Source organism: Haemaphysalis longicornis, unplaced genomic scaffold (assembly GCF_048455015.1).
Source record: "Haemaphysalis longicornis isolate Haplotype H1 unplaced genomic scaffold, Haemaphysalis longicornis Haplotype H1 scaffold_4, whole genome shotgun sequence".
Classification (NCBI taxonomy): domain Eukaryota; kingdom Metazoa; phylum Arthropoda; class Arachnida; order Ixodida; family Ixodidae; genus Haemaphysalis; species Haemaphysalis longicornis.
In genome coordinates, this window is record NW_027526361.1 from 50,986,267 (window position 1) to 51,001,337 (window position 15,071).

Sequence of the window (15,071 nt, forward strand, 5' to 3'; positions counted from 1 at the left end):
ATAAGCTTTCAGTGGTTGCTAATAGAGGCATTGATTTGGGATTTGTTCCTTCCTCCGTTGTGACATTTTTTTTTCAAGTATAAGCCGTGTTAGATCCTTAAATGACAAACCATGTCACTATTTTGTCATCATCTTCATCACAATTATCATCATGTATCTGTGTAGTACAGGGCGAAAGCCTGTCCCATGTCCCTCCAGCCATTTCTGTCTTGTGGTGAAATAGTCCGCTATTTGCCTCTGAATTTTCATACCTCATCTCTCTGTCGAGTTGATGGTCTTCCTCTGGTTATCACCCCATTTCGTGATGGCCATTTGTCGTATTACATGTCCATACAAATTCCACTTCTGCTTCTTAATTTGAACTATGATGCCTTCCCTTCGAGTTCGTCTTCCGATATCGTAAGATCGTTTCAGGGGTCTCCAATAAAGTCCTGGACTGAGGGCCCCACACCACACTGCGATGCTCTTAATAAAGTTGATTGTACTAAGCATTCCTCCTGTCACCTTTCTCTCCACTGCTTGTTGGGCTGACCTAAGCCTTACTTCAAGACCATTAGTAAGGTGCCAAGTCTTTTCCCCAGTAGACACCAGTGGCAATTCGTTTCGGTTGAATAACATTGAGTATACAGTAGACAGGAGGAGCCTACCATTTATTCGACATGCTTGCCGAACACCCCGAAGCCTATATTAACTCCACGCCTGATTTATTTTTTCCGGTTGGGATCAGCACTGACAACCTGTCCTAGATAGTCACATTATATCCCATTTGCCACAATGAAGCCTAATGTTAGAGTTTCACACCCTGGGCTTTTGTGTTGGATGGGGTAGCAGACTTCCAATCAGTTTTGCTTTTTGGTTGTTGAGTTCAAAAACTGGAGCAAAATTGCTATCAGGTTAGGTGAGACTGGTAGCAAGCTCAATTCTATACAGAAATGATCTTTTTAGCGCCAAAGCTAGATCTGGGCTGAAAGGCGCACTGTAGTGGTAGGCAGCGCATTAATTTCGATCTCGTGGGATATTTAACGTGCACTGAAATCTCGGTGCAAGGGCAATCTTGTTTTTTGCCGCCGTCAATACAACATGCACAGAAAGCCTTATATTATAACAAACGTCTCTCAGCCGATTTCAAGTATATATACGACGGAAAATGTTCCGTAAAACAAACAGGTGGATTCGTTCCCGGTGCAAACGCGACGCTGTATTTTTGAATTTTTATATAAAACCTGTTATTCATAGAGGCAGAACATATTTCTTTAAACTTCAATGAAGTCTTGAATGAAGTTAAGTAAACTTGGAGCTCTCTAAGAATGTCAGATAAACAACGCACATTTCTCTTTGTTGGGAGAAGTAATGAGCAACGGAGTTGTTGGAGCACCGAAGCATTTGTTACGCCGTTCTTTAGAAGCGTCCGGCATTCCTGGCAGGATAAAAGCATGAAAAATTATTTGCTTCGAGTGGCATACACATGAGCGTAAGTTCCGGCCCATCGGGCTTTCAGGCGTGCGCCCGTTCAGAAACTTTACAGTGAGTCTTTCATTCATTTGGGTGTATTCCAATTGGCTGATTTACATTTTTTTTGCTTATTTCTTAGGCCGTAAGTGGAGGGAAGGTGTGCGACGCAGCACATGGTTATGGGCGCCTTTCGAGGTTTGGCAGCTCACAGTACGGCGCATAAAATAACGGATTATTAATTCTTAAGGACTTTAATGAATGAGCAATTTTGTGGGATACTCCACCGGGAAAGCCTGGCGCTTTTAAATTGGCGCATTATATTTGCAAAAAAAAATGCATCGTTTGTCATATTAACACGTGTAATTGTTATAATAAGCAAATATTCATGGACGGTATCTTTAGCATTGATAAGGAATAATTGAAAAGAATTAGCGCATCATAGATATACATATTAGGCGCTGCCCTTCTCGTAACATCTTATACCTGCTAAGGCGTAATTAGTAAAGTTAACTAGTTTATTGGTTATAGTCAAATGTAGATGATTCGTAGCTTCAAACTGGACATGGAAGAATGAAAAAAATACAAACCCGGACACAATGCGCCCGCAATGCAATTGTGTGTAGTAGTAAAGCCGGCCTTAGGGAAACTTGGCGTGTGGCGTTTTATAGAGATTTGGCAGAAGACTGCTTACACTGCCCTTAATAAAATATCTTCCTAGCACTGAATGTTCGCATAGTTGATAAACCAACCTCAAAAAAGACTCGGTGTATAGCAGATCAACTGACAAGAACGCTTACGAATAAGCAGAAAATTTTCAAAAATTCTACAGCGTTTTTTACAAAGGCGAGTTGCATATCTAGCACACCATAGAGTTGCAATGTTTCAGAATTACCGTCTGTCTACAATACACGAGCTTTTGCGGGAGCGGTATGGTTACAGAAAAGGGCTGTAATTCGTGTTTTATCGCAACTATCCCGAAACACTACAAAAGACTTTGGACCGCTCAAATGAATACATAGCCATGGAAAGATTTATCTCAGCAGCTATCGTGGATAGCTGTCAGTCAGTTCTAGCCCAAATAACACGAAACCGCCGCTTCCAAGCCGTTACAGCAGCAGCACAAAGTCACTGTCAAACGGGCACCAAGATTTTTGTCTGCTAGTAAAACGAAGTTTGTCATTCTTGCAATCGACTAGTTTCGCTGTCCGACAACGTGGATTCCGGTCAATTTACTTTCTTTGCGCTATGCTTGCCGAAGCCTCTCATTTTTCGCTGTGGTTAGCACATGCACGAATGCAACAGCCCAGGAAGTACGCGTAGTGATTTTTAAGTGCGCTATAATTTATTTCGGTCTGAGAAGATTCACGAAAAGCCGTCTACAGCATGAAGAGTTATCATGTTTGCGACGTTTGCTGATCACAATCTTGTTTCATTTGCGTTAACTCCCCTCAGCCTTCTTCACCTGTTTAGGTCAATATAAATTTAAACTAAATGCGCGATCTCAATATCACTGTGGTAACATCGCAAGTACAACCTGTTTTTTTTTCTTTTATGCCTCGTATCGACGAGCTCCGTCTTACCACGAAGCCTTAACGCGCCGTTTACCCTGGGGCTTTGACTTTGGTGCCACTATCGAACCGTAAGCGATTCGCATTACCGAGGCCTGTCCGAGACTACTCAGTTTCGTCGGTCTCGAAGTCACACCTAAGTTAAAGGAGCCGCGCGAGAGCGCGAAAGTCGTACTCACCGCTTCTTCAGGCGGCGTTGAGAAAAGGCGCGTCGGGTCACCCCGGGGAGGAATAAAACTCCGGAACTCAGTTGCTCGCCGAGAGATGGCGCCGCGCTGCCTTGGCGAGATCTGGCCTCCTGCACCACTTGGATGCTTGGCAACGCTTGTCTCGGGTGCCGTCCAACTTTTGCACGAGCTGTGCGAACTCGTTTTATACCGTTAGGGCAGACGGCAGGACATCTCGGTAAAAGTGACGTCACGGGAGCACGTGACCACCATCGACCGCTTTCATTGGTGGGCGACCGCGGGGGCGTCATCCAATCGCAGCGAAGCTGCGTTTCTCTTGATCGGTTTCTCGCAGTTTTTTTGGCAATGGCAATTCGCTTTTGCGCGTGCTGGAGAGAGCTCGCCTTCTCGAAATACTCATGCGTGAACCTACTGCGGTGCTCATTTTGTTTATGTAACGCATTTTGTGCGTGTTTGTGTTTGCATGACTTGGCGGCGTGCTATACGAACAAATAAACGGTGATGAAGCCTTTGCTTTGAAAGAAACTTGCGAGCAAGCGTTGGCGACCCGCGCTGTCACCGCCGAGAAAGACGCGAACCAAATGTCATACCATGACCAAACTTTTTTGCTGTGTCAGATGCGGAGGAAAACTGAGACAAATATCCGTCTTGAGCAATGTCTGTAGAACGTATTTCCGAATCGGATTTTGAGGATTTCATCAAGCGTTTGTCGTGTCATCGGGAGTTTTTTTTGTGTGTGTGTGTGTGTGTGTGTGTGTGTGTGTGTGTGTGTGTGTGTGTGTGTGTGTGTGTGTGTGTGTGTGTGTGTGTGTGTGTGTGTGTGTGTGTGTGTGTGTGTGTGTGTGTGTGTGTGTGTGTGTGTGTATGTGTGTGTGTGTGTGTGTGTGTGTGTGTGTGTGTGTGTGTGTGTGTGTGTGTTTCGTGTCACTGGATGCAAATGAAAACGAGATTACTTGTTTAAATGTATCTCATCACCGATGCGTGGAAGTAACTTTCAGTTGGGTTGCCCTTGCAATGCCGTCGCCTTTATTTGGGCTGACAACCCGAAGGCATTTTGAATTTCCATGCACTCATACGACAAAACGTTAAAAACACATCGTTCTGTTTAGATGTAATTAAATGCAACGATTTCTTAAAAGAAATAGGTTACCTCAACGGGTGGCACTGGTAAGACCTTTTGGGGAGATAGCGTAAATTTGAGGTGCCTTTTTGGAGAAACTTAAAACGTTTAAAGGTCCCGAAAAGTGTTAAGCCCACGACGAAGCCTGACCTATTTTTTGTTCCAATTTTCCACAAGCGTTTTTGCCGCGTTCACTGTTCCTAAATTTTGTTATATTTAGGTAATTTTAGACAATACACAAACTTCTAACGTCTTCTCTCTGTTATGAAATGCTGACGACGCCAGAGCACAAATATTTGCACATTCGAAAGTTTAATTCCAAATTTACTCGGCATGACATGCATGAAATTCCATCAATGTAGTTTGAGGCTACTTTTGTTGTTTATGATGGCCCAACGTGTCTAAACTTTAGTAATAAGGGTAGTTTTATTGGCATTATATGCGGTTGGTCGTGACTTCATCTCTTTGTTTCGACAGTGTGCAAAAGTAAAGAAGCTGCCTTGGCTGTAGGGAACCAAAACGTTCACCAGATTGTGACAGCTGTGGTCGTGTTTAGGGATAAAAAATAACCTAGTTTTTCTGCGGCGTGCTTTTCTTTTTATTTTTATGGCTGGCGCTAATTCCTCACCACCTGAAAACAAGAATTCATTGCGAACAAAATGTAGTGTCGTCCCCAGAGGCTTTTAACAAGCGAGAAAAAAAGGGAATAAAGGGCACATAGTGATTACAATCTTCTTTTTGGTACGAAAGATATATTAACCTACCTCAGCTAATATCGAATAGTTTAGTGTTTATTATTAAGTTAAATTTGATATTCATATTTAGTATTTGTTATCACATATTTATAATTTAATATTTAGCCGTTTTGCGTGTGCTCGTTCACTCGATGAAGCTTCGTTCATTAAGCCTCATTTGCACAGCCTTTCGTATTTTCTTATTTATAAATCACTTGCGCAAAGGCTTGCCCCAGTTGAATGCTAACCGCAACCACCTCGGCTGCATCCGAGCAAAGATCCGTGACCAGCAGATATACGGGAGAGACCTCGTGCCGAATGCACAGCGAGGCACTGCCATGATGCAATGTTTGGAGTCTCGAATTTTTCTGAGCTACATAGCCAGACATTGATGTTCTACCCTGTAGTCCAGCTTCCGACAAAGGCTGGATAGGGACCGGGGGGGGGGGGGTTTAGAAATACGTTAATTTCAGCAAGGCGACGTCCAATACCAGCACAGTTCCATTGCATGATTAGGGGCACTGCTACGATGAATCTGTGTATCGCGAATGATGGGGCTTCTAAGTTTTCCCGGCCACCGGCGTCGGCAAGCACTATTTATGTCCCTCTCCATACCAGTGATACACAGATCCAGTGTCGCGCAGCAACCGACCGCTTGGGCAGCGGCCACTTCCATATCCCCATTAACGCCACTGGCTTTCACCACAGCGAAGTGAAAATTTCCTGTGTCGTCAACCGGGACCGGTACAGAGAGGAGCTGAGTGGCGTATCAGGCGGTCTGTTTAAATGTCAGAGAGTAAATAAAAGGCAACAACGCTATGTAAGCCGCCGTGCCACTTCCCAGTGCCAGGCGGCTTGAAGCTCAAGAACCCGTTTGCCGCCAGGCCGCTTAACCGAACAAAGGGTGATTCAATACTAAATACCACCTTCAACAGACTAAACACGTCTATTCGGTGCTATACGGTCATACTACGGTGCTCCCAATTGGCTGCGTTTTGCTCTTCATTAAGCGAATTTCATACCAGTGCCTCCAATTTGGAGCATCGTGAACTCACCCTCTGCTAAGTTACGTCCGATGAGGCCGTTTGCGGCCCTGACATTACGGAAGGATGTGAGAATCTCCCAAATGGCTGAGTACTTGCGGACGCATACACTTCAACAACGTATGGGGGACCCCCTTTCCAGTTATTTTCTTTGTCCTCCGCAGCATTTGATACCCCATTCACGCTTCGGTAGTTCCAGACCGCGCTAAGTACTTCACGCAGACGATGTGTACTAGGTAACCACGTAATCAACAATCAAATCCTGTACAACTTGCCAGCAGAACGCAAGATCCCCGCCGGTACTTCAACCATATTTTGGAGACGGGTGTCATTCCTTTCACGTAGAAACACATGGTTGGTGCCGGTCCTTAAACCTAGAAAGAACCAAACGACGGTGTCTTCATACCGGCCTGCTTTTCTTACATCCTGTGTGGCGCAGTTGATGGAGAAACTGGTTTTCGTGAGGCCAACCTGATAGCTAGAGCATTATCAACAACTACCCTCCTGCATGACTGGTTTCCGGCGAAGCTTAATTGCCCGGGATAGCGTTCTGGACTTTATCAGCCATGCCGAACATCACCGAGCCTATGGACTGTCTACTATGGCTCTGTTTTTCGACGTTTCGAAGGCTTACGATTGTGTACGGAGACAACCGATAGTAAGTAGACTACATGCAAGGGGGTGAAGGAAACCTCCTTCGCTTCGTTCGCGGCTTTCTCAGTGCTAAGCGAAGAAAAAACTGCCTCAAGAGGTGTTGTACCCCAGGGTAGTGTTTTGTCTCCTATTATTTTCAAAGTGGCCATGGCTGGGCTACCTGGAGCGCTTAAAGAGATCAACACCTACCACAAGTATATTAATGTACGCTGGCAATGCCTGCGTTTGGTTATGTGGATACCGACGTAAGCGACTGGCAGTGATGGCTCAACGGAGTGTTCACACCATGCATAAATGTCTGTCCTCAGTCGGCCTGACGCTCTCAGTCGAGAAGTCCTGTTTTGTTATTTTCCGTGGGAACTGGCGATGGTCCGCCCGTCTTAATTTAACACTGAAAAGCCTGTCTATCTGCCCAGCCAATCCCGTGCGGTTCCTTGGGGTCACCCTGGGCAGCAGACTGTATTGGCGACAGGCAGTGGATACGAATGTTTCGGCTCTGTTTCTCCGTGAGAACATTTTCCGCATAATCGCTGGAGCTAAGTGTTTGAATCACCCGGCGTCCGTGATTGCGCTGCACTCGGCACTGATTTTAAGTCGCATTCTTTATCAGCTGCCCCTTGTTTTCCCTTCAGGATCCCAGTATGAGCACCTCGAAATTTTGCGCAGGAAAAGGCTGAGGACAGCAACTGTAGTTGCTCTGGGAGCGCCAAACAAGAAGTTCATACGGGAGAGCCAGTCTTCTGCACTCCCCTATCTGGCATCGCAGAGTTTACTCCCGCAGATAATGCGTCTAGGGGAAACCAGTGCTGGAAGAGCAATAATAAGGCGGCTTCATACAAGGACGGCCTCTCGCTCGCACACTGTTCTTAACAATCTGAGACTTTAATGGCAACAGTGGCCAGGACACCTGAGACTTCAATGCCTCCATGGTCTTATGAGAGCCCCCAGTGTAAGTTGCACGTTCCTCACACGAGAGTCAAGAGAAACACACGAATGGAAGCAGCCAGATTTTTTGTGCTTAATACCTGGAGAACACTTACCCCAACCCCCTTCAAATTTTTACGGATGGCCCAATCAGTTTGCACAGAGGGGCTAGCGCAGCGACGTATGGTATTCCAGATGCGCAGGTTTTTCTGAGCAGCACGACTGGACCTTGTAGTGTTTTCCACCGAATCCGAGTGCATTGCCATCGCGGCTGCTTTGAGGAAACTTAAGTCATATAAGCCGCAGAAAGTTGTAATTATGACTGATTCAAAAACAGCCCTACAACATTTGCAGCGTGGGATCAACCACAAAAAGGGTCTATCAGCATTCCTTACGGCTTGTGCAAGAACTCAGCAGCAAGAGTTTTAATGTGCGGTTTCAATGGATTCTGTTCCATGTTGGCGTCGAGGGCAGTGAGACCGCTGATCAGATTGCACGGAATGCGCTGCAATTTGCACCGACTGTTGAAGTTTCCGCCAATCACTGGAACGACTTCAGGCGACAGTCGTCGAACATTTCAAGTCCTTGGAAGATCCCCATCACCATACTTACGTCACAAAGGGACTCACAAGATCGGAGGCAATTTTGATGTGCCTCATCCGAACGAGCTCAGCGAAGACCACAGCTTAGCTATTCAAAGTGTGCCTCTTGCAGTCTCCTCTGTGTTCCTCATGTTCAGTGCTAGGAGATGTGCACCACTATGTAATGTGTTGCCCAGAGGACTCTGTAGAACGGGCGGCAATGCTCTCAGCAATGCGAAAGTTGGCAGCCCCACACATCACTCTGGAGCACATCGTCTTCCCAAGGTGACATTGGATGCTGCACCGGGAAGCTTCGCGCCTTTTTCTTAGTTTTCTTCAGGAGAAGAAACTGGCGGTTTCGTGGTGAAGTTACTATAATATTGACTCATTAGGTGGCGCTAGGGCGGAGCAATTACCTGCCCATCTTGGTAAGCTAAAACCACCTGATTCAACAAAACAACCACCGCCACCACCCCCAAAGGCTGATGTGCACAGTGCAGCCGATGGAGTGGGTGACTAGGGTGTTGGAACACGCGCAGTTAGGCCTAACGACACGTTTTTAAGTCCAATGCCTACCACAGACTAACCGGACCTCTACGTACAATGAGTTTAACTTTGCCTGGCACGTCACAAGGATCAACTTGAAGGATACCTAACATTTAGATTTAACAGAGGATGTTAGGCCCAACGTTACTTTTTGTCAACCGGTACCCATTGGAAAATTCGCTCGTGGTAAGTCAAGCGGTGGGTAGCAGTGGTCGTCTTAAGACCTCAAAGCGAAACGTTAAGCTCCATGGCTCCAGCCCGTACCCACAGTTGCTGCCGGTATTTCCGCAAAGTCATGATGATGATGATTGCTATTGGTTTCCCCTTTGAAGCGGGGTGATGACATGTCATCTTACCAAAAAGGACTAATATAACCATGTTTTGCACTCTTGGTTTAATACTAGCGCTGCTTATAGGGCAGGCTCTAAAGCTTATTAGGCCCGAAATACTTTTTTTTTCCCTGTTACAGGTGGTAACTGCCCTAGGCAATATTCCCCTCTCTGCTTTTACCTCTGCTTTTACCCAATATATACCCACAGAATGGCACATACCCCTAGAATGCCATATACGACGCTACAAAAGCGCGCGTTGCTAGAGACGCTTCCGCATGCGGAGCTTGTTGGGGAGTACACCCAGCGATCACTGAATCAATCAATCAATTAGTTATGCAGCGTAAACACTAGGACTGTGAAACACAAGAAATTCGTGCCCATACTCTAATTCCTGCGTACGTACTCTGAAACTTTCTCAAGTATTACATACCCACATACACTCAGTGGGGTATTGGCAAAGTGTTTAAAAGCAGGAATATTTTACCAGAAAATATGATGACATTCTGTGATTTGGAGTAGCCAAATAGTCTGCCTTTTTTTGCAGTGACTTCGTGTAATTGCTCAGCATATATCTTTTTTTGTTATGTGGCATCTTTCACAAGATTCGCACAATACGCAAAAACTGAGATCTATAAAATTCCCAGCATGTGTCATTTCCCGTTTACCGCCAACCCTGTTAAGCGTGAACGCTCGAAAGACGTGCAAGAACGCAGAACATACCACAGGATGTGCCAGGAGGAGGAGGAAAAACTCTTAAGCCAGAGCATGTCAGCGCGAAACGCGCTGAATGAGAGTGGCTCCCTCTTCACGGGATTCCATATGCTGCCTTCGCCACCTGGCCCCTAGTGACCAGCCGTAGCTGATCCTTCAAGGCGGGGCTGGACATCAAGATCTCCCATCGCACGCTAGGGGTAAGGGTGGGGTTCTAAGTGGAGGAGTTGCGGATGGGGGGTGGGTGTTTTGGGCTGACGTCGCCAGCTGCCCTATACAATTGAGGGTCATTCCGATATTACGTGTCCTAAAGCGCAGCCCGCCTTTATCGTGTTAGTTCCGTAATTTTAATGTCCTATACGAGATAGGATCTGGTTCACTGGATGAGCGTTTAAAAAAGAGATGTTCTGTTTGATGCTCTAAAGATGCTGATAGGCTAACCGACACTTTTAATGAGTGGTCTCGAATCCGTTTATGTAAACTCATGGTTATTCATGCGGACATGGCCAATATTATTGCGAATATAGTCATAATTACGGTAAAGTCTCGCTTACTTATGTTCATTTAAACACTATCATTGAAAAGATAGTTTTAACACGTAATGGGCGGGGTGTAGATCCGTATCTATGCTATAAAGAGCAACCTTTTAGGTATTTTCCTTCTGTAGCAACAGCACACCGGAGGGAAGAGTTTATGTACGGAATGTCTTGATGGTAATGAATATGTTGGAAACAGCCATAATTATTAATGATAGGGTTTGAAAAATTGTGAGGCGCTCATTGCGCGCATGGTGATGAAAACGCTTGCCCTTTTAAACACCTGCGAGTGTCGAAAGCACGCAGTAGCACCAACAGATGCAATTTTTTTATTTGAAATTTTTTTAGACCGAAGCTTGTCCAGAACCACTTCGATCCGTTGAATAGGTGTATTTCGTAATGTCGGCTGATTTCTGTGAACCGCTCTCTGGCCGCAACGTTACTCATTTTGGTCACTTCGACGTCTGCCTGTGCGTGAGGATTACAGGACACTGTCCAACTCTGAGCGCTACATCTGCGCATGCGTGATACACATTTATGCTACAGACACCTATGTCATTCGATTGATAGTAGCCAATTACAAGACGTTTGCGAGCTCAAAAAGGGGGGTAGGTCGAAAACAGGGCTTCACCAAAGGTCTCTTGCAGTCCAAGTTCCTGTAAAGCGTGCTTTGCCTGTTAGGTGAGAGTGTCATGCAGCGAAGATCCCCAAACAGTAACCAGTTCAAGGAATGACCCCCGTACATCTCGTAGGATATTGCAGAAGCGATGCTCGCACTCTTTTGTTAGTCCGGGTGGCGGCAGTTCTTATCCCTGCTTCGCAACGGGCTAAAACGGTTGCAACGCGCCATACCACCCGTTGTGCCAATCCGCTTTCTGCCGATGATATCAGGGCACCCAAGGCAAGCACCCTCCCCCCTTAACCTACTCTACGAAGGTCTACCGCAAACTTCTGGCTGGTGCACTTTTATATACTCGGGTATACGCGTTGATACTATTAACAGCAACAGCCTGATAATAACAAGCAGCTGCCTGTTAGCAGAAACTTGATAACACCAATTACGACAGTGCTTGGAACGATGACATAGACTTCATTACTCACAAAAACAAGCCGCAAAGTGCAATATCAAGGCACGCGAGCCGGCCCCTAAGCACCGATTATCTCCGGCGAACAATAGCTACAGTTGAACCTCGTTATAACGAACACTGATATAGCGAATTACCGGATATAGCGAACTAAATAAAAACATTGGTTGGTTGCGTTTTATTTTAGTGACACTTACTCTTTTATAACGAAAGAGAAACCGTGAGATATGCGTTCGATATCGGATATAACGAAGAAATATTTGACCAGGAGGCTAAAACGCTACTTGAAAAAACTCCCTAGTCCGAAACTGGAGAAGTATAAAGGCCCTTTTACGCTGCGGAAAACTTCATCCTGCTCAGTGCTGTGAGTAGCCACCAGACGAAGATAAATAAATAAGGACGCAGTCCTGCTTTTTCAAGTGAACTCTGTTGTGATGTAATTTCACGTACTCATGTTCCGGTTCATTGAGCTTAAAATGCAACACCAGGAAAGGTAAGGGTTACCTTGTTTACAGTGGTTTTGATGTCTTAAAAATGCATTTTTGTGTCAAGTATCTTTGTGCGAGCCAGATCGTCGATTTGTTATAGTCGATTTTTACCGCTTCTGTTACAATTAATATCGGTTATTACGAACGAATTTGTTGTCCCTATGCTACCTCCTTACAACGAGGTTCGACTGTACTGACTTCGCTGCCCGGATTCGCCCGACCAGCTACACCGATTCGTCAGAAAGGTTGTGGCTGGCTTTGAACCGATGAGGCTCTTTGCGGTGACTCTAGTTCCTAGACACAAATCGGTATACTTTTCTCCTCCTCCGACATCACGTCAAACTCGTGTGAACGTTAAGGGCAACAAAGAAATCGAGCTGGAACATTCTTTCGGGGAATTGTCATACAGTGCGTACTTTGTCTTCTTTCCTTTCTTTTCTGGCGACTGCTTGGAGTTGACCGGATTTGTGTGGTTTAAACCAGCCAAACGACGTTCAGATATTGTTTTTATTTCGTTAGGTGGAGTTCGTTACAACGCGCAGTAATTTCTTTTTATTTGTCTTTTTTTCTTGTACTGCCTTTATTTCGCCACTTTTGAGTGCTGTTTTTAAAGCATACAGCGCATTTTTCTTTATAATTTTTTTGTAGGGTTCGGTGCTGCTGGCGAAATTATGAGGGTCAGTATTTATATTTTATTCTCGTTCTGCTTTCATTCTGGATTCTTGACGTTGTTTTCTAACCAGGGTTTTTCTTTAATTCAAACCAATCCGACGTATTTTTTTACTAAAAAGAACGTTGTAGTATTCGGTTATGTACTCGTGTTCTGCCTTCACTCTTCCCTATGCTACTTGTGCTCTAAGCAATGTATACATGCACGGACCGTCTCACCAGTGGGAAGGTTTTGCGTATATATTCTTCGCCTTTAAGCTCGCTATTACGGAAGGCACATGGATGCAGTACTGGTTATTGGGTCCAAGAAAAAACCACGAAATATGAAAAGCTCGGATGAAAGTTCAGTCTGAACCAAACAAAACCTAAGTTTACTAATAAAAATGGTAAACATTAAAAATAGCTGACGTCGGTGCATAAAGTGACGATCGGTGCACCCCTAACAGGAAGCTCAGTACAATCATGGTAAACTTCAGCGATGTATGAATGGGACTAAAAGCACCTAACAAAAGACAAAGACGACAAACGCTCGTAATGTCTTCTCTCGTTTTCGTCCTTGTCATTTGTTGGGTGCTTTTAGCCCCATTCATGCATCATCAACAACCCCAAAACTCGACCCTTTTGAAGTTAAGTGATTAATTGAATGTCTATAGCCTCGATGCATCCGAGTCCCTCTATGGCAGACAACGTGAATGGCTGTGCCAAGCGCAGCTGCAGCCCATTTCATTTTCTCGTCTATTTATGGGCATTAAAAAGTGCTTTGCGTTTAGGGATGGTAGCTAGCACCTCTCCGTCAAGTTCAGGGTGAAAAGGACCTTCTTTTAAACAGCCGTGGCCGGGACTCAAGCGTCTACCACTTGTCAATAGCATAGCCATCTCATACCTCAGCTGTCGCTATCCCCTCAGTTAACGCGATAGTGAAAATGGGCCAATTTTGCGGTGTGGTAGAGATAGCTCATCTTGAGTGCCAACGCGACTAACCCACCTGGAGTGCGAGACGGGACAGGACCACCACAGCTCCGCTGGTGGCTCATCATCGTAAATGTGTTTTTCTCCATCGAAGATTGGCTAACTTAACAAACTTACGCACAAAGAGCTACTGGGCAAAATATGATGGCACAAGCTCAGCAAGCGCTGAGGCTGTGTATACAACCAAGAAGAACCGCTGGATGGAGGGTTTTCTTTGGTGAAGAAAGTTTTTGCTCCCCCTTTAACTCACTTTCTCCTTCAATTCTCAATATGCATAATCGAGCGCATGTTTCACGCTGTCTAAAGCAGTTTAAGAAACTTAACTTCACGCAGAAGAATGCGTCCTGCCACTCCTCTTCGATACGGAAGCGTTAGCACGAGCACGCGAGAAAGCACGCTTGGTTCTTTTTCTCGGTAGAGCAGCGTGCTTCAAGAGCGCGCGTAAAATATCTTCGAGACGAAGCCCAGTGCTCCGCTATTTCGTGGATTACGGCTTTAGAGCGTGCCTCTACGCAGCAGGAGAAGGGAGCAATTTCCAGAGAACGGGGGCAGAGATTGAACGGGGCCTTTAAAATGCCCGCACGAGCTGCTTTTGGCTTAGCCAAACTTCCGTTATACTTGTATGTGCGGTATCCTTTCGGACCACCCGCTCACGTTTTGCCTGGTCCTGACCACTGTTCGTAACGGTACAGATTATGGTTGGCACCACCAATAGACAAGCGGAACTTGCACATCGCTTCCATCATGGTGCTGTAGAAGCTAGGGGGCGTATTGCACATGGCTTTAGAGTGACGAAAAACAGTGCCGATCGGAAGGGCATTTATCGGTATGTTTTTCACACACGTCAAATTATACACGCAGCATGTTGGAAGGGCCATTAATGGAGGCGTTATACGATATAGATTCTAGGGCGCAATAAAGTAGCTTATGCTTAGAGATCCCGGATGCGTTTAAGTTAAATTTTTACGCCTGTGCCTGCCATGCTGCAAGCACTGCGTACTTCACTGGTCTTCGAGCCCGTTTTGTTCCACTGGGGACAAATGTATAATGATTGAAATACTTTACAGAGTGGTTAATATGTGCTACTTTTTTTCCATTGATTTACTTGTGCATCCTCCCAAACGCCTCTGCCCGACTATCATGCAACCTCAGTTGTCTGCCTTCTTGGTACCACTGCCGCTATGCTGCGCCCATTCGTTTCATAACACCCAGACCTAGACTCCAGGCTCATGCTATTGCTTATAAAATAAGGAGCAGCTCGTACGAGCATGTGAGCATGAGCCTAGCTGAGCCTGTGACTCGGGCAGTTGTGAAGCTTTCTCAATTCCTTGCACGACTCGTATGCCGCCGCCACTTGCCCCCTAAGTTTCGACCATCCCAAACACCCTCAGTTTGACTTGGTTTGCTTACTGCCAGCTGACTTTTTTTTTCGCCAGCAGTGCGTTCCTGCTCGACAGTGCTTGTATTGTAG

The 15,071-nt window shown here is 45.6% G+C and overlaps 2 protein-coding genes across 2 annotated transcripts in view; one reads left to right on the forward strand and one right to left on the reverse strand.

Annotated features, from left to right (window-relative positions):
* LOC144178678 (RYamide neuropeptides-like) overlaps positions 1-3,375 on the reverse strand; it is a 123,314-nt gene extending 119,939 nt beyond the window's left edge. The window contains exon 1 of the mRNA XM_077706686.1: positions 3,200-3,375. The gene's annotated coding sequence lies outside the window, so the exon portion shown is untranslated. The remainder of the gene's footprint in view (positions 1-3,199) is intronic.
* The window catches only part of LOC144178677 (uncharacterized), a 183,634-nt gene that overhangs the window by 98,845 nt on the left and 69,718 nt on the right, over positions 1-15,071 (forward strand). The window lies entirely within an intron of this gene.